The 23,909-nt window shown below is 44.2% G+C and overlaps 1 protein-coding gene across 1 annotated transcript in view; it reads left to right on the top strand.

Annotated features, from left to right (window-relative positions):
• Positions 1-2,540: 2,540 nt before the first annotated feature.
• Positions 2,541-23,909, top strand: part of MCM10 (minichromosome maintenance 10 replication initiation factor) — a 93,929-nt gene continuing 72,560 nt past the window's right edge. The window contains exon 1 of the mRNA XM_069228674.1: positions 2,541-2,836. The gene's annotated coding sequence lies outside the window, so the exon portion shown is untranslated. The remainder of the gene's footprint in view (positions 2,837-23,909) is intronic.

The raw sequence follows: 23,909 nt of genomic DNA on the forward strand, positions 1-23,909 counted from the left end.
CCTCCACGCAGCACTCTGGGCAAAGCGTCCATGAAATGTTCCTGTTGACAAATCCAAATAGAGGGGCCCAGTAACATTTACCTTGGGTGGGCCCGCTCTGCTAAGGTCAATCACCATGTGGCTCAAGCATGCTGCTGAATGAGGGCTGGCCCCGCGGATATCGCGGTTTCAACTAAGGGGCTCCGGACAAGCTTCATGCAGCCAGCTCTGACCCCAGCAACAGAAGCGGAATCACCAGGCAACAGTCGGTGGTGGGGAAGGAGGCCAATCCCGGTTACAAGCAGCCAGCAAGGAGCTAAAGGTGTCTAGGATCCCCTGCAAGCTGACAGAGTAAAATGCATTCAGGTGGCACACACAACGAGGAACAAGAGGGACCAAAGAGTCCTCAAACCAACAATTCTGCCCCCTCATAAGCAGACCACTCTGTAGTTATAGGGCCGTTGTATCAGTCTGTAGCTGTGTCCCTGCCCGTGGTCCCACCATCTCATTTCTGGGCTAGAAAGATCAATAGGACAGTCCCAGGGCCAGCTGCTGACGGAGAGGAGCATATTCTTGAGAGGCAGCTGAGCAAGGTCATGTCACTGGCTTCTGCACCCTCACTCAATTGCCCTGAGCCACCGATGCAGCCCAACAACAGGCCACATGGCAACTTAGCATCACTGCTAGCTGCCCGGCTTGGGAAACAATCAAGGGATGGTCCAGTTTTTCCCAAGCACCCCCGGTCAGCCAACAGCGTGTCTGTGGCCCACATTGCAGTCCTCGAGCCCATGATGTGTCTGGGTATCTCCCTCAGAGGGTCCCAGCCTCTGTGCAGAAGATTGGGAGGGTTTTGAAGTGGGGGGCCTGCTCCCACAACAGTCCACAGGGCCCTGAGGCACCTCAAAGTTTCTCCTCAAGCCAACCACAAGGCGTGGCTGTGCACTCTCGTCAGTGCATCCCCAGAGGCCTTCAGCCGTCAAAGCCTCTGCGCCGCTCAGTGAGGCAGACCTCTACTAAAGGGCGACAGCCATGTTTGGCTCTGAAGCCATGGCACCATGTTTAACATCATAAAAAACCTTACTCATGTCATGGTTATCCAAAAAATTATTGTATACATCCTCCACAGTCCACTGTTTCACACTAGAAAGAAATAACCAATCAGGATTGTGGTTCCCATCCTCACATCATTACAAATGGTGCCAAACCAGTGTTTTCATTGCAAGTGACTCGATTAGCCCAAATCATCTTAGCAAGTTATTTGATCCAATCCATATTGCAATTCATGGCAGACTGAATAATGCATTTAATAACGTGGTTGAACTTTTCCACCATGCCATTACCACTAGGATTATATAATTATGCAGTTTTGTGCTTTATACCAAGTTTTTCAAAACTAAACTTGGCTTTCTGAGGCGTAAGCTGGACACTAATGTTACTATCTAATGATGCTAGATTACTTTTAATCATGAATGTTTGGTCCAAAGACTCTTAAGCCAAATCTGTATATGGTGCGTCTACTTCTTTAATCACAGGCCGTTTTGTAAATAAATCCAACAATACAATAATCTATTTCATGATTCTGTGTAAGACCCATCATGCCAATGGCCGAACACCCATCAATACCTGGGAATCAAAATCACATTTGGGTGGTTGTAACATATGTTAAGATTCGTTACCATGAAACAATGCTTACAATACCTCACAAACCTTTCAATAGCCAAATCAACTCTAGACCACCAAAACATTTTTTTAATAGCAGCTTTCATTCAAGTTATAGCAAAACGATCTACATGACATAATAATCCAATGTAACTCACCTCCAAAAAAGCTTTACTCCAGGCTTTTCCAACAAGTAGACCGAAAGCTACTAGTAGCTCTCAAGCGACCTGGAAGTAGCTCTCAAGCGACCTGGAAGTAGCTCTCCTGTGTGAGCCTCAGCCTACTAGGTAAAAATCATTTGTTTGGTTAAATCAAAGTACGTATTCCTGAAAAGTGTGCATTCAAGACTAAAATGTGTCTTTTCAGAACTTGAAACCTGATGTTTAGAGAAAAACAGATTCCCAAAAGATATTTAAAGTTGATATTTGAGTGAACAATCACGCAGTATTAGTAATACCACCTTGGTGACAAGGGCATTTCAGCTATAGCTGTCATGTATTACACATGTAGAGACATTTCAAATTGAACAAGCTTCTTATATTACTGGCAACCCTGTATGTTGCCGGAAAAAAAACGTAATTCAATATCCTGGAAAAGCACTCAAATGGAAGGAAAGATTAGGTAAAGCTTGTCAGATATAAACAGGAATCACATAAATTACCTTAACGTTTTTTTACCCGCATTAGCATGTGAGCAGGAGACCCACTCCCCGATACTGACCCGCTCACAGGGCAATGTCGGCCCCTGCTGCGCTGCTCACCCTGCTTCCTCCGACATGCCAGAAACGCAACGATTGCAGATTCGGGCGTCCAACTCGGCTCTTCTACATCTGGTGCTCCCGACTCCAGTTTAGAGAAAACTCAGCGAGCACAGACTGAAATGCCTAAACGCCGGCTCTCGTGCGACTGGACCACGGATTCCGGATCAGAGCGATCTCTTCCGGTGCAAATTCAGTGGCGGGTTTTTTGCATACAGAGGGCTTGTCTCTTTCGTGGCGGGTAATTTCTTCTAGTAGTCTGTTGAGTTTACTGGGAAGCAAAAACAACAAAGCCCATCGTGTAATCGACACTGCCCGCCAGGTATTTGAAGCCCAGCTTTCTGATTACGTCTTCGTGCCATCGGATGTTGAAGTCGGATCTTCCGAATTAACAAATAGAGGCACTCGGGTATTTCGACATCTCTGGTGAGGATTCTGACGGTAAGTCCCATCCATGTTCAGAATCTGCTGCTCTAGTTGATTAGTTTTGACATGTAAGATAAGATGTCATGATGCTCAACAGCAGCTAGTTAGTTGTCATAAGGTCTAATAGTGATCTTGCGGCTCACATCTTGTAGGCAAGCTGCATTAAATACTTTAGCACTGGCCCCTTGTGTGTTGTGAGTCACATTCTTAGTTAATTATATAGCTTTTAGCGTTAATGCGTGTTTTAATGCTAGATGGGAGCAAATTAACAAATTATCAAGGCATGGCGTGCCCAAATGTTGAGTGGATTTGGGATGGTGCTAATCTGACATCACAAGGCATTGTGTCCCAGGGACAAGGTTTAAAACAGCGCTTCAAAATACCAGTAATAAGCAAAGGACTGACTCAAAAAGTGAATCGTAGAGCAGAATTTAGTAAAACCATGAAGGTACAATCAGGGCTAAAAAATCTACTCAACCACTAGTTATGGCAGTCATTTGATCAGCGCAAGCTATTTTTAGGACTTACTCGCCCCTTCTGTCGAGTTGACAAAGAACAGGTGTTCTGTTCGGTCAGAAAGTGGAAGAGCAATAAAATACGCTTTTAAATCTTGTTCTTGTATGTCACTTTTGCTCTTTGTTCACAGACAGAGGTCAAAAGTAAGTTTGTCTTACAATTAATTTTCCTTCTAACTGCAGGATTTTGTAAGGTGAACTGTCTGACCTGCTGTTTAGAATGTGGCATACCAAAACACAACAGTGACCTAACACAACATTTAAATGACAGTCATCTGTACAAACATTTACAAATATATTTCAGTAGCTGTGAAAGTCAAATTTTTGTATTTCTGTGTGATGAAACAATTATTTAATAGGATGAAAACAAATCAGAATACGTTATGTGTTGATGTGCAAAGGATATTTTTTTTGAAACCCAGTTTTCACAGATTGTTAATACAATATAGATTTATCAGTAAAGCTGCAAGTTAATGAAAAGGGTTTTGGACATTTCGTGGAAAATTACAGTGTGTAGATGACAGTATGCTACCACATAATAGTTTAGTAATATATTTGTTAAAACTGAGTGTTTAATCAAACTGAGAAACACTCCTGCCCCGATGGCAATGCTTTTAGTAAATTAAAAGCAAGTCATGGGTCATGTGTACCCTATATATGGGCTAGATTCTTGTGATACATGCAGCAAGCTTTAGTCTACTTAATCAAACAAAAGAGGTTTTTTTGTACTGCAGAAATGCTGAGCTTACATATTTGAAGGTGCAATCATGTGGGAATGAAGAAAAAGGCGAGTCTGTAACCTATTTGGCTAGGAGCACACAATTCGAGACCCATTTACGGGTCAAATACATTACAGTTAGGTCGAGTAGGTTATTCAAGTTACTTGACCTGCTGGCCTAGTAACATTTTTGTGGTTTTTGTTTTAGGCCTTTACAATACAGAAGTAATAAAATGCAGATGCAGTAAGAGTCTAATTAAATGCATAGTCATTGCCATGAAGGCTCCCAGTGATAGAACAAAGTAGAGTAATGGGCAAATTTGGAAATAGACGCTCAATTGTGCAGCAAAATCAGGAAGAAATCGGACAGCATCCCAGTAGAGACCAAAAAAAATCCGACTGGCTCCCAAATTCACTGTTATGTATTGCCATTTTCTCCATAGGAAAACATAGAAACTGCAAGTCACCATGGTGTGAGCAAAGAATTATATTTTCATCAAATCATATTATTACAGTATAATGAATAGTCTCATAACCCTCACCTTAACACTAACCCACTATATGAATATTGATTCAGCTCTTTTGACCTATAGTCATCCAGAGGTAAAAAGGACAAACTAGTTACAATGGTGAGTTTCCCTCTGTTAGCGGAAGGTAAGGTGAATAATGTGTTTTTTGGAATACAACCAGAAATGGAGAAACAGTTGCATCGGTTGGAAAGTAAAAGTATAATAGAAGAAGCAGAGGAGGCAGAGTGGTTGGCTTCTGTGGTGACAGAGAGGAAGTCAAATGGTGAGGTAAGGTATGTGTGTGTCTTAACGAGTTAAACAAACATGTTGTGGTGCATAAGTTTCCATAAGTTGCCGATCCCTAATATTTTGGAGATGCTGACTAGGTTGATTGGAGCCAAAGTATGTTCCACCATAGACTTTGGTTCGGTGTACAATCAGATTATGTCGGATGAGAAATCCAAGGGTTTTACAGCATTTTTTGTTTTGGGAGAATTCCATTTGGATTGGTTTCAGCAGCCTCTCTGTCTTCCAAAGATAGATTGAAAAGAAGCTGAGAGGGTTTGCTGAACTCAAAGTTTATCAAGATGATGTGTTAGCTTTTGGAAGAAATGAACAAGAATATTATGCAAGGATGAGGGAAGTTATTAAAATATTCAGTATGGTAAATCTTTTGGTAAACGTAAAGAATTGCAAGTTAAGGAAAACTGCCATTGAGTATTTGGGGCATAACATTTCTGGAAGTGGAATAAGACCTGAAGGGGAATTAATAAACACTATATAGAAATTAGTATTGCCCTTAAATAAGGAAGAATTTGTCCATTTTTTGTGAATAGTGGAGTACTATAATAAGTTTTGTAAACTACTGCAGTGAAAACGAGTAATAGGAGAATTTTTTTTCTTTTTAAAGGGTTAGTTGGATATGCGTGGCATGATGAGTGTGAAAGGGAATTCATTGCTTTAGAGGAATAACTGAATGCAGCACCAAATGTGAAGAGTTTTAATCAATTAGCTAAATCAGCTGTTATAACAAATGCTAGTGTTAGAGCAGGGGTGTGGAATTCCCCTAGTCCAACGCCCAGGACATATTTTGTTTGGGGTCAAGGATAACAAGTTTTCAGGTTTATTTTGTCCTTGGGACAAGTAGACCCGCCCCCCTGCAGCACAAACCTTTTGGCTGCCAATTTACAGTACCATATTACAGAGCAGGGAAAGGAGTTGTCTGCAGTTGAAGTAATAATTGTGTCTACATGTAAATGCTGTTGGAACTTGTATTTCTGGTTCATTAATACAAAGCTTTTATTGTTGGAGTAAGTGTTCTAAATATATGTTGTAAGCTCCAACTGCACTACTGACAGTGGTTCGAGGGAAAAAAAAATGTGTACACCGATATGCAAAATTTAAAAATATGGGGCAACATATAATGCTCTCACAATGCTCATTGATGAAATGCAAATATTTGCAGAAGCTTGAAAGCAAGAATGATGATTTCCAGCTTTCAAAATAAAATGTTCACAAATAAATGCAACTAGGAGAAAAAACATTTTGCTAAACTACTGGTAAATTTTAGGTAACATTTCTTTGAAGCATCATTTACTCTAATGTCTTGACGCATGCTAGTATTTCCAAAAAATATTCACAATCGAAAGTCAGTGTAAACAAGCATTGGCAAAGTTAATGGGTCTGACAATAATGGTGAGTATTTTGGTTTTGTAATTGGTGTCTTATTTTGACACGACTTTTGTAAAGCTTTATTGTTGTGGGAGCTGCTGGGCCTTCATCACTGTAAACAAATTTGAGCAAAAGCCAACATATTTTTTCGTTTAAAAAAGCGCACATTGCTAATCAGACCTTGGCACTGAACAAAACTACTTTGTGTGCCAATATGCTTCTCGTGAAACAGCAGATTGGGATAATAGTACTGTAAGATAACATGAATTTGTAGAGCTCAAAATGTGTCACCTATGAGGGGATCCTGGTGCTGAGTAGGAGTGGGTTCTGCAAGTAGGATCAGTCACAGTGAAGCCAGCCGATAGATGGCTAGGGAGAGAGAATTTTAATAAATAAGAAGATCTTCGTTAACACCAGACCTAATTGGGGTCAATTCTTAAAGAAAGTCCCAAAAATGCACCTATGGTTTATGTTTTTGGATTAGTGCAGATTTGTGTATTTCATTAATTCACCAGAATTTATAGAAGTAGAGCAGGAAATCGTACTCCTAGAAAATATTTTTTTAAACTGTACTTTAGCACAAGCAAATCTGCAGGTGTAGATTTGCTCATGCAAAAATCTGTTAAGCATTTACAAGTTCACTTTCTCTGGAAGAAGTTTTACTTCTGACCCTTGTCAGGAGTACATTTTCGACCTTTCTCCGTAAGTGGTTAAGAGTGCTGAGCGTGATAAAAGTGGGTAAAACATTAAAAAGTGCACAAGTTAGTAGGTTTGCACAGACTCGAAAGGACATTCCAACCCTTGAACTATTGCTTACCACTGCCTCCAACCCCAGTATGTAGACTTGCAGATAGGTGGCGAAATAGGGAAGCTGCTAGTATTCAAGCCCTACTATAGTTAGCCCTGGCATAATCAGAAAGGCTACTATCAGAGCTTTTCTTTACTGATTATTGCTGCCATATCTTGTTGCCGCACTCCATGGCACCAAAGGGACAAGTAGATTTTTTTACAGGACAAGTAGATTTATGAAGCAAGATGTCCGGCAGGCAAGTATATATATTATTCATTTCTCCATCCCTGTAGAGCAGTGATCTTCAAAGTTTTTAATGCAGTGCCCTCCAGTGGGGAAAACAATCATAAGGCCCCCCCTCTGAATTTTTCATTATTATTCTAATAAATTGGCAATGTTTAAATATGTCTAGACTTATTTCAACATTGCAGTTAAGTTCTGTTACTGTTTTAAAAATGCAATCACATTCATGATGCCAAACATACTATTCTGGTCAGGCAGGCCTTACTAACGTGTACAAGTATTCACATTGTGATTATTAGAAGTGGGGGTGGGGGCTTTGATGTGCACACTTTCCAGGTCCGGCACTCCTCCGCAGTCACTCATTCCAGAAAGTCATCCCTTCTTTTAGTGAGAGTCGGTGAGGTGGGGCTGGCCCAGTGTATGGCTATGCATCGTCATGCTTGCACCAAGTCCAGTCGGGCAAATTTGCACCACATTTTTCACTTCTTATTGGGAAGAGGCAACAACCCCAGTAGGCAGTGTTGGGTGCTAAGCTCCACAGTTACATTTGTCACACCTCTTGCCTTACCTCACCCCAAAACAGCTGTAGCCATACGTAGTGCCACGCAACATGTCCGAAATCTGCTGGGATCACACTGCACCAAGCGCAACCTGCCAGGCGTGTCAGATAAGCCCTGTGCAAGTGTTGTGGAGTCAAGTATGCTCTGTAGAGAAAACAAAACAGCACCAGCTTAAATTGGGCATTACTGGCTACTTCTTGCACCTGCGCAAGGACTCTGTTCAACTTCCCGTCTGCAAGCGGGGAGTCTAACTCTCTGTCTCAGGTGGCACGTTTCAGTGCAGTATTTGTCTGCCAATCATATTTTAGGGTTGCATTTAGCCGGGAGATAATACTCTTAAAGGAGCTGGGATCTAAAATCATCTGTAGGACTTGAGACTGCTCCGGTTCCTCAGGGAAAGAAGTCCAGATCTGACAGGCAGTGTGGGATATACTCGCATATTGCAAAAACTGCTGCCTCGGAATCGTAGTGAGCGTCAACCACCCCAATGGACATAAAGATGGCATTTAGAAATCAATCTCCCGCTTTCTGGCAGCTCCCCTCTAGCCATTGTAACATCCATTGAGTCAAGTTTTATTTTATATATGTTAGGAAAAACTGCAGAGGTCCACATAAAAACTCAAATTCTTACAAGTAAATAAAATACAGTTATATACATACAATAAAACCACCCGCCCCAGCCTAGAATATCTAACATCATGAAGACGAACCTGAATTCTAAAACATTCTTTTAAAACAGATTCCATTCTAACAACAGTAGAAGGTACCTGAGGGCACACACAAGTATCTTCAATTTCATAGGTGCAAAATGAGGCCATCCCATCAAAGAACAAGAGGATGTTCATAGGGAATGTCCAGAGTTCAAAGAGCTAACATCTCAATCCCATTCAAGATCAAGTTTGAAAGGGACACATGGACTCTTATTGTGTCATCATTACAGAATGTATCACTAAAACCCAATGATTATAACTTATAAGAACACTTAAAAGGTAACAAGTACTATTGCAAAATATTTAATTTGGGAATATACAGTGACTTAACAATGCAGAGACAGTGAGAAGAAAAGAGGCAACATATCAACTTGCCTGGAATCCACTACAGACCAGGGAAGTAATATTCCAAGGGGAACATCCAGAACAACGACCAACGTTAACGCAAGCGGAACCACGCTTGTGTTAACAACGACTCACTTTTTCTCTGTCTTAACCACGCATGTGTTGAACATCGCACATGCGTGGTTAAGGCAGAGAAAAAGGGAGTCAGCAACTGGAGAGGACGCGGATTAAGTGGGGCAGAGTTGGGGGTAGTTTTTAGGGGTGGGGTGGATTAAGGGCTTGGGGGGAGGTTAGGATATTTTTTTTTAGGGGCGGGGTGGGGCATCGGGGAAGTTCATGTTTTTAGGGGTGGGGGATCAGGGCAGTTCTGTTTTTAGGGGCGGGTCGGGTACTTTTGTTTTTGGGGGTGGGGCATCAGGGTAGTTTTTATTTTTTGGGGGTGAGGGGATCGGGTAGTTTGGTTTTTTGAGGGTGTCGGGATAGTTTGTTTTTTACGGCTGGGGGATCGTTGGTTTTTGGGGGGGTCGGGGTAGTTTGGTTTTTGGGGGTAGGGAGATCGGGTGTAGTTTGGTTTTGGGGTGGGGGGTCGGGATACTTTTGTTTTTTGGGGGATGGGGGTTGGGGTAGTTTTGGGGGGCGAGGGGTCCGGGTAGTTTTGTTTCTTGGGGGTGAGGGGCCGGGGTGGTTTGGTTTTTGGGGGCAGGTGTTGATGTTTTTTTGATGGGTGGGGGTTGGGGTTGTTTGGTTTTTTTGGGGGTGGGGGATTGGGTAGTTTTGTTTTGGGCGTGGGGCGTCGGGGTACTTTTTGTTTTTGGGTGGGGGATCGAGGTAGTTTGTTTTTTGGGGGTGGGAGGTTGGGGTAGTTTGGCTTTCGGGGGTTGGGGCCAGGGTAGTTTTTTTTTGGGGGGGGGTCGGGGTAGGGTGGTTGTTGGGGGGGTGGTAGGAGATCGGGGTAGTTTTGTCATGGGGGATCGGGGTAGTTTTTTTTTTTTGGGGCGGTTGGTTTGTGGGGGGTTGGGGTAAGTTTGTTTTTAGGGGCAGGTAGTGTTTATTTTTGGGGTTGGGGTCGGTGGCTTTTAGGGCGGGTGGGGGAGGGTTGGGTAGGTTTTAGGGTTCCAGGTGGGTGAGGGTATCTGGGTAGTTGTATTTTTAGGGCAGGTGGGGGGATAGCATGTGAAAACCACACATGCCGTTCCACACATGCCTTTACTAGGCATGCCATTACAACAAAAAATCGTTGTAAGGGTATGCGTGGGAAAGGCATTCGTGGAAACAACACGGTCGTTGTTCCGACCGCGTTGTTCAGGCATGTGTGGTTGGCGCATGCGTTGTTCCAACATACATTTATATTCCAAAGATACATATAGCCTCTTTTCATGCTGTCAGTACCAAACGTGCCACTAATATCCCATTAATATAACTTTAAAACGCTTAAAAAAATTAAACATTATATTACTGAATATTTCATTTGGGGTTACGGAAAGTAACTTTAGCAATGCAGAGACAGAAAGAATGGACAGCAACCTAAAAATCGGCCTAGGCCAAGTCCGCCGGCACTGTAAGAGGGTAGGGTAAACAAATAAACATGATTAAGGTTTTTGGCAGCCCTTTTGGCACAAATTACAGACTGCTGAAGAGCCATACCACTTGGCCAAAAGTGGGTTCAAAGGAAGCATGCCCTGCCTTAACAGAATCCAGAAACAATGCACTCCATGTGGAAGGTTGCAAGAAATATAAGTCTGTGCTGTATTTATTAAATAGGAGTCGATAGCCGAAGAATGGCCCCTATTTAAAGTGCAAACCTCTTTATCCAAAGGAAAACTTAAAGCCCAAGTAGCTTGTTTTAGAGAAACTTTTCGTTGCTGCCTAGTTAAAGTAAAGATTAAAGAGGGATCTAATTGCAATAGATTTGCTGTAGCAATGAAGTCTCTATAGATTATTGAATACTCTTTTGGACCATCTAAAATACATTTTCCTAGCCAGTAACTTAGAGAATCATGATTACTCTTTGCTAGGCACAGGCACACGATCCAGCGCACCACCCCTGCGAGAGCCTGGACATAAGCGCTTCTCAGGCCAATTTCTAATCTTAAAGCAGCCACTGAATGAGTTGAATTAATTGTAGTTTCTCTACGTTCCGTCCTATTTAAAAAAAAACAAAAAAAAAACACTTCAAGACATCAGTCAGTTCTATGCCATATAATAGAGAAGCGGGGATCTTAGCTCAATAGACCATGCAAAATTTCCAAATGCAGTTTTTTTTTTTCCCCCTCCTACTATGAGCGCACATAACTTTACTTTTAGATACATTAATCCTCCGGGAATTGGGTCTCAGCAAATTGTTGTAATGTCTTTCGGCGTAAGGTCAAAACTGACTATATCGTCAGCTTACAATAAGGCAATGGATTTTCCCCAAACTTATGGTGCGATAACCCTGCTCCGGGCCACAATATCTGGAAGGTCAGAGATATAAAGGGGGGAAAAGGAGAGGGGTAAGCAAACACCTGTGTTTAACCCATTTGGGGTTGGAATTGTTTGGGCTAAACGCCTATCCCGATCCAAGAGAACGCTACACCAAGTGTCAGTGTGAATATCACAAACTAGCTCCAGGAGGGAACCTGGCATACTCAAACTAGAAAGCTTATTCCACAGCGTGATACAATCTATCTTATCAAATGCTGTGGAAAAACATATGAACGTCATATAGGCCATTTCCCCACAGACCTATTTTTCATTTATTATTTGAAGGTCAGACATATTGCTAACTGTTCCATGCTTTCTCCTAAACCCTGTTTGCTCCATTGGGATGAATTTATGATCTTCCGCCCATTAATTAATCTATGTCAGCAAACACTTTACCAACTGCATCCAGAAGAGCGATCTGGCAGTAGTTTTCTGGTTAAATCGGATTCCCTTTTTGAAGAGTGGAACTAAAACTCTCCCCTTCCAAGAGGGGGGACTTTTTTGTTGCAAAGCAACTTCTAAACACTGGGCAGAGAGTTTTACTCCAGAGAGGTCCGTTTAGTTTATAACAGATGCTGGCATTTCATCAGGGCCCATTGCAGCAGATAGGCACATTCCCCTAATTACTAATTATATCTCTTTTTGAGATGGCATACCATGAAAGGAAGAGTCTTCTGCTCTACATCTATTAGTGGCTCCCACATTTGCAGCATAGATCCCCTGAATATAATTGACCCACTTTGTTTCTTCAGTGGCTACCGGTAAAGAACTGGACCTTGTTCCGCATCCCTCTCCAACAAGTGCCCAAAAGAACCTCATCTGACCTTTAGATACCACCTCCCTAAGTCTTACCCAGAACCTATCCTCCTTTTTCTTTCTGTCTTTCTTTCTTTCTTTCTTTAAATAAACCTTCAGCCGACTTTTTAGGGTCGAGCCTGCAAGTGCATGCGAGACACTGTTGTGTTCAGTAAAGGGCTTGGAGCCCATCTGTCGCTCACCATTTGTTGGTTTGCGTGGCACTCTTCTTTACAGCCTCATAATTTATTAAGGCATGCATGAAATTGTTTCCGTTCCTCTGTGTGGAGCAGGGATCAAGCACTAATTGATTTCAACTTAATTAGCGCCTGTTCGCTGCTCCAGACGTGATTGAGGTACTATTTTATTCTAACCTCCAGTGCCCGGCAAGGAGAAGGCTTTTGACTGGCCAAAACGTGCCCATCAGGACAAACAAAATTGCAAAGTTTTATATTTTAAAGCTAACTTTATTTTCGTTTGTTAAGTCCACTTTTCTCAGTTTCCACTCATTTGTTTTTGCTTGTGGGCGCTGTTGTCGAAAGATGACAACTTTGAAATATGCGAGACCCATTGCATTGCAAATGCTTGTTAAAAGCTGCACCTTGGCAAGCCTCTCCGAAATGAAATCCAAATATTGCTCCCTCACTAGCAGCATTTATTTCCCGGTTTAGAAGGAGAAGGGGACTGAGAATTCCCTTCCATCTCACAGCTGAATGTTTGTTTAACAACTTTAATTATCTGCTTTATGAGGGTATTAAAACATTCTATTTCTTTTCCCATCCAATCAGGGTGTTTATCAAGGGTGGCCTCTAAGAGATCTCGTATGTCTCCAGTTGCCCTAAGGTCCCAGTGCATTCTTCCAGTTTTCCTACTAAACCTCGCAGCCTGCCCATATAACCTCCAAAACCAGCAGGTGATTACCTAACATTTACAGAAAAAATAAGGGGATTATGGGTGCTAAGAGAAAAGTCAATAACATTTAAATCACTCAGTAAAAAGAAGGAGGCACATCCCACCACTGCATAGTCTAATATGGATGCCCCCCAATGCCTTATGTGTATTTGAAGCTGGGGAGTCAGAGGGGAGGCTCCCATTCACTACCAAACCTTCCACCTTTTTCAACTGAGTCACCAAAATCTTCCCACTCTTACTAGTTTTTATTTTAGGAGGGAAAAGAGCTGGGGGTATCTGCATGGCATCTTCTTTGTCAGGGTCATGCAACTGGTCAAGCACAAAGTTAGATACTTTGCAATTCAGATCCCCCACCAGGATTATATGTGGGGACAGTACCATATCTGTCTCTTTCTTAATATAAGGGAAGACCTCACCTAAGAGAGCATCATAAGGAGCTTCAGGAGTGATATAGGCATTTGTCAACAATAGCGGAGGGGTTTTCTGATTTCCCCCACCCATGCACATGGTTACTACCATGAAAAGATTACTAGGATCTTTGTAACATTCGAAACTCCACTGAATTTTGTTGATCAGAAGGCACGCCACCCCTCCCTTCACATGCCCCCCTCACCCCTCCTTGATGGGGAAGCTTTGCAATCTAAGGCAATATAATCTCCAGAAACCCAGTCCTCAGAATATTGGGTCTCCTAGAGACAAACTACATTGGCGTCTAAGGAGCACAAATAATACAACTTCTCCTGGCTGTTCTTTATTCCAGCAGCATTGCAAAATATAATTTTTAGCTCATTGCTAACAAAAGACCATGGCAGATGACTACTCTGCGAAACACTAGATAATGCACCAGGTAACCAGTTCCACTTGGTGGGATCCTCTTTCAGGGTTCCTTGTACGGGAAGTGTAAGAGGTTCTCTAATGGTCACTTGTCTACCATACTTATCTAGATAGATGTTCTACCTCCTTAGATCAGGCACCAACCTCCAGCCGAGAGCGGGGGTGCCTGATAAGAAACTTTGCTTCATGAGAAGCAGCCTATCCTCGTCTCATACTGGAATAATATCAATCCCCATTGATTGTAGGCATTCAGGAAATCTTAGAACCAGATTTGCTTTAAGTTTAGAGTAAAAAGTTACCCTTGCTTTAAAACCAGCTTAAAAGGGTATTAGGAAAACCAAACAATGTCACTTCTTTGAATACGCTTTAAATTCAGTCCCAGAAAAAAATTGAGGCCCAAGTTCCTACTTAGAATTAGTTCTGCATCAAACGAGGGGATGAAATCCAGCCTAAGCGAATCTACAGTACAATAATCCTTCATGCAATGGTAGACCCCTTTTCACACCCATCTCTGTGAAAGGTGCAGCCAATGGGTTCAATGAGGATGGCAACTTGGACAAAAGCTCGCCATATTCTTCTGTCTGCACTGCTGCCCTTTCCTCTGCCACTACATTAGCAGAACCATGAACAAAATCCGTGACTTGAGGGGGTGCTTGTGGAGATCCTATTATGCTTCTACGTGCTGTATGACATCCGTGCCCTCTCTAAAACAAAGCCTCCTACAACCATTTTTTAAAATCTATGGAGGGGTTTTTTCTTCTTCCCTCTTCGTTTTTCCTTCCTCTTCTCAGCCTCAACCTCCGGGGCAACAGGCTCACCCTCACTCCCTTCTGATTGAAAAATTGGAAATAAATTACGTACAGTTCCCTGACTCTCCCCATCCAGACTCTTTGCATTGGGAGTAGTATTAAAAATGTTAAGTATTAAAAATGAACGTTATAGATTCTATGGAGCTTTCAATATGGGAGACGTTCTTAATAGGCTTCTTACATTGTGGTTTACTGGCCTGCGAGCAAAAATCCATTTGCCAGGCGGCTGCTTCCTGATAATTTCTCAAACTGTGAATCAAGGCCCCTTCTGTTATCCCTGAGTCACCTGGGCTCATGATGTTTTCCAGTTTACTACTTACATGCTCCCCTGAAATGTTTGTTACCTTATTAAGAACACAGTCAGAACCAGTTTTTGTAACAACTTTAAAATTGAGCACAAAAGCCTTTTTAAGCACAGTAGGGAAGCTGAAACGTATATCTCTTCCTCGGGAGGGTGGAAAAGTTGAAACCCCCTTACATCAAGGTCTGGAGTTAGAGAGATGCCATTTCAAAGGAGAATTCTATGAGGGGGTGCTACTATAAAGCTGCAAGCCTGTGGGAATCATCACAGACATGTACCCCCTGTCTTCGCAATCATTTTTTCGTCTTGCAGATCATACCTCCTACACAGATCAATGAAAAATCTTCCTGAACATAGGACACTGTGGGGAGATCGAGCTTTTCCTGCGGGAAGGATGGTGATTCTCAGGTGCCACTATTGTGGCTGACCGGGTAGAATTTAATGTAGAAAAGGGCGGAATTAAACCTATGGGGGGGAATCAGTGCAACACCCTCAACATTATGTGCAGAATCTTTCTGCAATCCAGACCGCTTTTCCCCTTCACAGCCAAACGAGGCAGAAACAAAAGGGTGCAATTTCACATTCCCATTACACCCCTGTTTTGCTTCACTGCTGACCGAGCTGAAATACACCCACACTGAGAAGAATCTCTGGATTGCAACTCTTAGTCTAGGAAATACATTTAATAAATCACTCTGCAAGGCTTGTAAAGGAAGGTCAGTACAACTTAAAGAGCATGTTTAAAATGTGTGCAACAATAAAATGAAAACATGTACAAACAATATTCAATCTACAAACAGCAAATATATATAAATACACAATGCAAAGCAAATAATTAGTAACAATTCATCACCATGGGGCACAGTAGCTCTTTCATCTTTCTCTCAGTAGCTTCAAGCCGTAGACTCCAAGATCCGCTGTCGAGAGAGAGAGATCTCATGGGATGTCCGGCATTAATGTCTCAATCTTGACTGAAGTCTCTGAATCTCCTCACCGCCAATCCTGGGTCTCTTATAAACCTTAAACAAGCCAGGGAGGAGATTTCTAGAAACCGCCCGCCCCTCTCTGCAATTGGTTATTCAAAACTGCTGGCTACTTCAGGTCCGTTTTGAAAGGAACACGTCGGAATTGACAAAGATCCCAAGGTGCCCTCTCTCAAAACAAAATCGTTCCTTGCTATACCATAATCATCATCCTAGCACATTCTTATCTTCCTAAGCCCTTGGTGAGAAAGAACACGCAGAATAAAAACATGAGCAAATAGCACATTGCATAACTTGGACATAGAAAAATACTTGCAACTTTTAACTTGGCGTTGGCTAATGCTAAAAGAAAGTCAATAGGCAAAATTAAGCTGATGGTTACTGATGTGACGTACTCTGCTAGACTAAGTGCAACGTGGAGTCAGTGGGCAAAACACAAATATCATTACAACCCCCCATTTAGTTCCACAATCAAATTCGCCTCCTCTTGCAGCTGTTTGTCTTTTACCCACAAGCTGAATAGCTGTTTTTTTTCCCCTTTCAGCATCATCAGAGAGGGGCATCTTTATTCCGATGAAGATTTGATTTAGTCTTTGCGCAGACCCTCCCCTGAAGTAAACAACCTAATCTTTGCTTTCTTACATTCATTTTAATTTTATGTCTTTAAAATTTTACAGTCCTAGAACTCCGCCTTGTTATCAATGACTGCACTCTAGACTTAAGATGCCGGAGCCCCCCAGGCCAGCACTACACTTGACTGATCAAACACCCACACCGCTGTTGCCGAGTAGCAGGGAATACTGTTGTGTCTCCCTTTTCTGGCAACGTTTTTCCCCTCAGTGCTGAGACTCAGGTTTCAAGAGGGTCTGTTGTAAGCACAAAGCTATGCAGAGTAGTTAAGTTCTAAACCTGCAAACATCCCCCACTAGACAGGCTGCTTCCACAGCGATGTACCTCTTCCTTCACCTAGCATCAGTTGTACTTGACAAATTTGATTTTTTTTCCGAGTGCTAAGTGCTTGGAGATACACCTAGTAATAATAAAATTCCATTTGAAACTTGCCAGATAAGCTTGTGATGAGACTTATCAGGCTTCGCAGAATTAAGTCAATTATGTTGATAGAGGTTGTTTTGCAATTGGTATAGTCGAGCAATGGGGCAGATTCAGCAGCTTCAGCAAATCACGGGTGCCACTAGAGGGGGCTCCTTGAATAAATAGTGGCACTGCCAAGAACAGAACAGAACAGGCAACCTTGCCTGAGCAAGACGCACTGGCCTAATCCAACCACCACTGCTGCCGCCACCACCACCGCTGCCATTTAAGAATTATGTGAATACAGAAGGCTCAAAAGTATGGCATTTGAATAGGGTAGTAGTCTTTAAATAAGGTAACCCATGAGCTACAAGTGTGGAGAAAAGAAAGAAGGAATGTGTGCAAAATGATGGTAAACAATTACGTGGAAGTTTAAGTAAAAGCAACAGAGAGAGAAGAAATTTCCTAAACATCTTGAAGACTTTGTAATGAAGGTTAGAGATGTGTAGATCTCTTTTGATACAAGAAAATAGTAATGTGTGTACATAGAGAATATTTTCTCATGTATTTGTGTTATTTTCAGTTTCTGTGATATTTCTAATATAGTTGTCTTGTCAACTTGCTATGCTTTTGTTTGTTGTACACACAGATGTTTGGTATCTAGCTTTCTGTAACGTAAACCCATTGGAATATGAGTAGACAAGGGGAGAACTAGAATGTTAAGGGGAGAGTGAGTGAGGGTAAGGAGTTGAGTGGCTGCTGGTTGGTACACTCACTCATTGGACAATAAAACGTTAATCCTGCCTCATCTGCATTATGGAAAGCCACATCATTGTTACAGAAGGCTTTTCTTAAGTAGTATGAAAATGCATTGTGTCTTAATATTTCACCAAATGGTTCAAAGCTTTTGAGAGGGCTTGTCCGACCAGAAAAGTAAACAGGTCTCACTGGGGTGTTCTCCTTTGGGAAATGTTCACTGGAAAGTGTAGGGATAGATTCCTCACACTCTCTGGTAAAGATGCAGAATCTTATGACCTCATGAAGGCTACCCTGTTTGAGGGCTTTGGATGCTCAGCTGAGGAGTACAGGATTAGGTTCAGGGGGGCTAAAAAAAATCCTTGAGCCAGACCTGGGTGGATTTTGTTGACTTCTCCGTCAAAACACTAGATGGTTGGACAACTGGCAGAGGTGTAAATGATTATGATGGGCTGTATAACTTGTTTATGAAAGAACATCTGTTAAGTAATTGTTTCAATGACAAACTGCATGAGCATCTGGTAGACCTGGTTCCAATTTATCCCCAAGAATTGGGAAAGAAGGCAGACCCATTGTGTCAAGACTAGTGTGACTAAGAGTTCCACAGGGGATGACCAAAAGAAAGGGGTCACAAAGCCTCCCCAGGGGAAGAGTGGTGAGACATCCAAGGGAAAAAGTAAACTGTCTTCAACAGGGCCCCAAAAACCTGCTCAGGAGGGTGGGCCCGAGCCTCTTCACAGTCCTCAAATGGGTATAAGGGTAAAAACTTTAATCCTAAGAAAGCCTGGTGTCGAATCTGTAGTCAGCATGGACACCAAACTGGAGACAAGGCCTGTCCCAAGAAAAGTCCCACAACAAGTACTACTCCAGTTAGCACTGGAATTGCCAGTCTCCAGGTGGGATCAACTGTGTATCCAGAGGAAATCAGGGTTCACACTGAAGCTACATTAGTCTCTGAGGGTTTAGCCACACTTGCTGCCTGGACGCCTAACATGCAAAAATACAGGCAGCAGCTCTTAATCAATGGAACTAGAGTAGAAGCCCTGAGGGATACAGGTGCTAGTTTCACAATGATGACAGACAAACTGGTTTCCCCAGGACAGTACCTGGCTGGACAGGCATATCCAGTCACTAATGCTGACAATCAAACTAAAGTCCATCCCATGGCAATGGTGACATTAGAATGGGGAGGGGTCACTGGCCTTAAACAGGTGGTAGTCTCCTCTGCAATTCCAGTAGAATGTCTGCTAGGAAATGATCTGGAGTCCTCAGCATGGGCTGAGGTAGAGCTCAAGACCCATGCAGCCATGCTGGGTATCCCTGAACTGGTTGTGTCAAGACAAGGGCACAGAGCAGGGCTCAGGGTGAAAAAGAAGTGTTAGAGTCTGGAAGAATGGCCCAACCTTCCAAGAGAAAAGGAAAGAAGACTGGAGAACCAGCTCCAACGCAGCAAAAGAAACAGAACCTCTCTTCACAGGAAGACGTTCTATCCCCTGGGGGGGCTGAGTCCATGGAGCCTTACCAGGTTGAGCTCTTGGGCCCAGGGGGACCCTCAAGGGAACAGCTGTGTAAGGGGAAAGAAACTTGTTCCTCTCTTGAAGGCCGAAGACAGCAAGCAGCTGTGCAAGAAAAAGGAACTGTCAGTGGAACCCACGGGGTCTGTTGGGAAGATGGGCTCCTTTACACTGAGGCAAGAGATCCCAAACCTGGTGCCACTAGGAGGGTGGTAGTGCCTCAGGAGTTTAGGGAGTTCATTCTGATCTTAGCCCATGATATTCCCCTTGCTGGGCATTTGGGACAAACCAAGACATAGGAGAGATTAGTCAACCATTTCTACTGGCCCAATATGTCCCAGAAGGTAAAAGAGTTTTGCACCTCCTGTGTCACCTGTCAAGCCTGTGGTAAGACAGGTGGCCATCTAAAGGCCCCCCTCATTCCACTTCCAGTGGTGAGGGGTGGGGGTCCCCTTTGAGAGAGTGGGAGTGGACATAGTGGGTCCACTTGAACCTCCCACAGCATCAGGGAACCAGTATATGTCCTGGTAGTAGTGGATCATGCTACCAGGTACCCTGAAGCAATTCCCCTTAGTCCCACTACTGTCCCTGCAGTAGCAAAAGCACTCATTGGTATTTTTACCAGAGTGGGATTTCCTAAGGAGGTGGTTTATGACAGAGGTCCCAACTTCATGTCAGCTTACCCGAAACACCTGTGGAATGATTGTGGGGTGACTTATAAATTCACCACACCGTACCCTCGAAAAACCAATGGGCTTGTGGAGAGATTTAACAAGACATTTGAGGGCAATGGGGCTCCCTGAAAAACTCAAAAGGAGATGGGATGTCCTCTTGCCATGCCTGCTTTTCACCTAAAGAGAGGTGCCACAGAAGGGAGTAGGGTTTTCCCCCTTTGAGTTTCTGTTTGGCCATCTTGTTAGGGGACCACTGGCACTTGTAAAAGAAGACTGGGAGAGACCTCTCCATGAGCCTAAACAAGATGTGTTGGACTATGCACTAGGCCCACGTTCAAGGATGGCAGAGCACACGGAAAAGGCAAGCAAAAACCTTGAGGCCAGCCAACAACTCCAGAAGATGTGGTATGACCAAAAGGCTGCTATGGTTGAGGTATAGCCAGGGCAGAAAGTCTGGGTTCTGGAGCCTGTGGCTCCCAGGGCACTTCAGGACAAATGGAGTGGCCCTTACCCAGTGCTAGAAAAGAAGAGTCAGGTCGCCTACCCGGTGGACCTAGGCACTAGCAGGACCCCCAAAAGGGTGATCCATGTTAAACGCCTTAAACTCTTTCATGACAGGGCAGATATAAACATGTTAATGATTACAGATGAGTACCAGGAAGCAGAGAGTGAACATCTTCCTGATCTCCTCTCCACTGACTCTAACGATGGCTCAGTAGATGGAGTGATCTATTCAGACACCCTCTCTGACCAACAGCAGGCTGACTGCAGGCAAGTCCTGCAGCGGTTTGCTGAGCTCTTTTCCATGGCCCCTGGTCAGACACACCTGTGTACCCATGATGTGGACTTAGGAGACAGTATGCCTGTCATGGATAAAATATTCAGACAGTCTGACCAAGTCAAAGAAAGCATCATAGTGGAAGTCTACAAGATGTTGGAGTTGGGAGTGATTGAGCACTCTGACAGTCCCTGGGCTAGCCCAGTGGTCTTGGTCCCCAAACCTCACACCAAGATGGCAAGAAAGAGATGAGGTTTTGTGTGGACTACAGAGGGCTCAACTCTGTCACCAAGACAGATGCTCACCCCATCCCAAGGGCAGATGATTCATAGATAAATTAGGTGCAGCCAAATACTTAAGTACCTTTGACTTGACAGCAGGGTACTGGCAAATAAAAATGGCACCTGGAACAAAAGAGAACACAGCATTCTCTACACCTGATGGGCACTACCAGTTTAGTGTGATGCCCTTTGGCTTAAAGAATGTCCCTGCCACCTTCCAAAGGTTGGTGAATCAAGTCCTTGCTGGCTTGGAGTCCTTTAGTGCAGCTTATCTTGATGATATTGCTGTCTTTATCTCCAACTGGCAGGATCACATGGTCCACCTGAAGAAGGCTTTGCATGCCCTGCAAGCAGCAGGCCCCTATATCAAGGCATCTAAATGTCAGATAGGGCAGGGTACTGTGGTGTACTTGGGACACCTTGTAGGTGGAGGTCAAGTTCAGCCACTCCAACCCAAGATCCTATTCTGGACTGGTAGCTCTAAAAATCCAGACTCAAGTCGGGGCATGCCTTGGCTGGATACTATAGGAGGTTTGTGAAGGGATATGGATCAATAGTGACACCCCTCACAGAACAGACTCCCAAGAAAGTGAACTGGACTGTGGACTGTCAAAAGGCCTTTGGCACCCATAAGCAAGCTATGTGTACAGCATCAGTTTTTAAAGCTCCAGATTATTCTAAGCAGTTCATAGTGCAGACTGATGCCTCTGAGCAGGGGATAGGAGCAGCCTTGTCCCAAACAAATGATGATGGCCTTGACCCGTCTGTTACTTTTATTAGCAGGAGGTTTCTCCCCAGGGAGCAGCGTTGGAGTGCCATTGAGTGGCAGGCCTTTGCTGTGGTTTGGTCCCTGAAGAAGTTGAGACCATACCTCTTTGGTACTCACTTCATAGTTCAAACTGGCCACAGACCTCTCAGGTGGCTGATGCAAATGAAAGGAGAAAACCCTAAACTGTTGAGATGGTCCATATCACTACAGGGAATGGACTATTTAGTAGAACATAGACCTGGGACTGCCCATGCCAATGTTGATGGCCTTTCCAGGTTCTTCCACTTAGAACATGAAGGCTCTCTTAGGAGAGGTTAGTCTCATCCTCTTTCTTTGGGGGGAGAGGGGGGGAATGCCTTCCTTGGCATGGTTACCCCCTCACTTGTTTCCTTTTGTTGATGCCAGTTATGATTGAAAGTGTGTTGGGGCCCTGCTAACCAGGCCCCAGCACCAGTGTTTTTTCCCTAAACTCTATCCCACAATTGGCACAGCCCTAGCACACAGATAAGACCCTTGTAAATGGTACTGGTACCAAGGGACCTGTTGCCAGGGAAGGTCTCTAAGGGTTGCAGCATGTCTTTTGCCACCCTGGGGACCCCTCACTCAGCACATGCACACTGCCTCAAAGTTTGTGTGTGCTGGTGGGGAGAAAATGGCTAAGTCAGCAGGGCAGTCCCCTCAGAGTGCCAGGCCCACCTCTCACTTACCTGTGGCATAGGTAAGCCTCCCCTCTACCAGGCCTTTCAGCCCTAAGGCAGGGTGCACTATACCACAGGTGAGGGCATAAGTGCATGACCACTATGCATCTACAGTGTCTAAGCAAAACCTTAGACATTGTAAGTGCAGGTTAGCCATAAAGAGTATGTGGTCTGGGATTTTGTCAAACACGAACTCCACAGTTCCATAATGGCTACCCTGAAATCTGGGAAGTTTGGTATCAAAGCTGGAGGAGATAATGAGGAAAACAAGGAGGAGCCACCCACCAGTCAGGATAGCCCCTAAGGTGCCCTGAGCTGAGGTGACTCCTGCCTTTAGAAATCCTCCATCTTAAGATTGGAGGATTCCCCCAATAGGAATAGGGATGTGACCCCTCCCCTCTGGGAGGAGGCACAAAGAAGGTGTAGCCACCCTCCAGGACAGTAGCCATTGGCTACTGCCTCCAGACCTAAACACGCCCCTAAATGTAGTATTTAGGGGCGAAGCTGAACCCAGGAAATCAGATTCCTGCAACCTGAAGAAAGAAGGAGGACTGCTGACCTGAAAGCCCCTCAGAGACGACAACTGACTTGGCCCCAGCCATACCGGCCTGTCTCCAGACTCAAAGAACATGCACAGCGACGCATTCGACAGGGACCAGTGACCTCTGAGGACTGCCCTGAACCCAAAAGACAAAGAAACTCCAGAGAACAGAGGCACTGCTCAAAAACAGCAACAACTTTGCAACTTTTTAGCAACTTCCAAAGAACTCACTCTTCCCGCCAGAAGCGTGAGACTTCACACTCTGCACCCGACGCCCCCGGCTCGAGCTCCAGAGAACTAACACGCAGAGAGGACTCCAAGGTGACTATGATGACATAAGTAACCTGAGTCAACCCCCTGCACCTCCACAGCGATGCCTGCAGAGAGGATCCAGAGGCTCCCCCTGACCGCGACTGCCTGGTAACAAGGAACTCAACGCCTTGACAAAGCACTACACCCACAGCCCCAGGACCGAGAGGAACCACCTTCCAGTGCAGGAGTGACCAGCAGGTGGCCCTCTTCCTAACCCAGTCCGTGGCTGGCCCGAGAAGCCCCCCTGTGCCCTGCCTGCATCGCCTAAGTGACTCCCATGTCCCTCCATTGCCCTCAATAGCAAACCCGAGGCCTACTTAGCACACTGCCGCCCCAGTACCTCTGAGGGTGTGTTTTGTGTGCCTGTTTGTGTCACCCCCAGTGCTCTACAAACCCCTCCCGGTCTGCTCCCCGAGGACGCAGGTACTTACCTGCCAGCAGACCAGAACCTGAGCACCCCTGTTCTTCATAGGCGCCTATGTGTTTTGGGCCCTCCTTTAGACCTCTGCACCTGACCGGCCCTGTGTTGCTGGTGCAGTGACTTTGGGGTTGCCTTGAACCCCCAAAGGTGGGCT

This window comes from Pleurodeles waltl, chromosome 4_1, assembly GCF_031143425.1.
Source record: "Pleurodeles waltl isolate 20211129_DDA chromosome 4_1, aPleWal1.hap1.20221129, whole genome shotgun sequence".
Lineage (NCBI taxonomy): Eukaryota > Metazoa > Chordata > Amphibia > Caudata > Salamandridae > Pleurodeles > Pleurodeles waltl.